Here is a 1,787-nt window from a genome sequence, read left to right as displayed (position 1 = left end):
GTATTATTTTAATTTCTTTATTATTATTTAAAATACTGTCAATAATACATTTCGTGAAAAACTAACATTAAAAAGTTTAAATATAGTGTTAAATGCAGGAAAACACTCAAACAAAAACTTATATATATATAGAACTTAAAATTGATAAAAAGTATTTAAAATATTGTTTATAATACTCACATTTTTATGAAAAACTAATTTAATATTTAAAATACTGCTTAAATACAGTGTTAAACAATTTTAAAAACCACGTGTTCTCATATTTGCTTGTACATTTCTATGCAGTTGCTAAGGTGTTCTGAGTGGTTGCTAGGTGTTTTTTAAATGAACAGGATACCGGTCCAGATCCAGTCTCTCCGGGCAGGAAGTGATGTCATCTCTGAAGCCGAAGGCAGACGGGAAACACGGGACGGAACTGTCACGCAGACTTCCTGTGTCACGAGAAGAAGAGCCGTAATGATGAGTGATAATAAAGATCTGCGCAGCTGGCCTCTGTTATCACAGAACTGTGACAGAATCACTGACACTGACATCAGCCCGCATATTATACATTCTTGAGCTGTCAGAAATGCTAGTTAAGCTGAAATTGTGTGATTATTTCTCATTTAGGGTCATGAATATGCCTGCAAAATTTCAACACTCTTGACGTGCTGTGAAATGTGTGTAAAAATATATATATATTGTTATGTCTGAACTCCTGAGGGTATTTATATTCATGCATTTGGTATAAATTTGTATCAGACATTTTTTTGCTGGGAATCAAACCATGATTTTTGCGCCATGCAAAGTCTGTTTGAGCTTTAGAAAAGCACAGACACTAAATAAATAAAATATTAATTTAACATTTTAAATAATTTTTAATACTGTTTTTAATATTCACATTTTCTGAAAAACAAACATTTCAAAAATACAAGCATTGATATTAAAGGTTTACTGTTTTTACCTGATTTTCATTGTGATTTTTGGTGAATTATAAAATAATTTAAAACTAAAATAAATAATAATTAAAAACTAAAATAAAAAATAATCAAAAACTAAAATGAAAATAATTAAAAAATAAAATAAATAATAATTAAAAAATAAAATAAAAATCATTAAAAACTAAAATGAAAATAATTAAAAACTAAAATAAATAATCATTAAAAACTCAAATAAATAATCATTAAAAACTCAAATAAAAATAATTAAAAACTCAAATAAAAATAATTAAAAACTCAAATAAATAATAATTAAATACTCAAATAAAAATAATTAAAAACTCAAATAAAAATAATGAAAAACTCAAATAAATAATAATTAAAAACTCAAATAAATAATAATTAAAAACTCAAATAAAAAATAATTAAAAACTAATATAGTATCTCAGTGATTGTAAAATAACACTGAAACAGAACTCATCTCTGAGTCGTGTTCCTGTGATCCAGCGTCTTACCGCGCATGTGAGCGAGCGCTGCTTTGCTCTGCGGGGACGTGGACCCCGCGCTGTGAGCGGCTCTCTTCACCCGGTACACCTGGGGCCCCATATCCACCAGCATCCCCACGGGAAGAGCCACGGGAAGAGAGAAGACACAGCGACCCGCAGCCGAGAGCTCGCTGTCACAGGACAGACCCGGAGACACCTGCAGACGAGCGTCTGACCAACACACACACACACACACACACACACACACGTCTGGTTTGCTATCCTTGTGGGGACTCTCCATAGGCGTAATGGTTTTTATACTGTACAGACCGTATATTCTATTGCCCTACACCAACCCTACCCCTAAACCTACCCCTCACAGGAA

Source organism: Sinocyclocheilus anshuiensis, unplaced genomic scaffold (genome assembly GCF_001515605.1).
Source record: "Sinocyclocheilus anshuiensis isolate Anshui unplaced genomic scaffold, SAMN03320099.WGS_v1.1 scaffold1182, whole genome shotgun sequence".
Taxonomy (NCBI): domain Eukaryota; kingdom Metazoa; phylum Chordata; class Actinopteri; order Cypriniformes; family Cyprinidae; genus Sinocyclocheilus; species Sinocyclocheilus anshuiensis.
The sequence above is the reverse complement of the archived record's forward strand: the minus strand, read 5'-3'. Positions refer to the sequence as shown.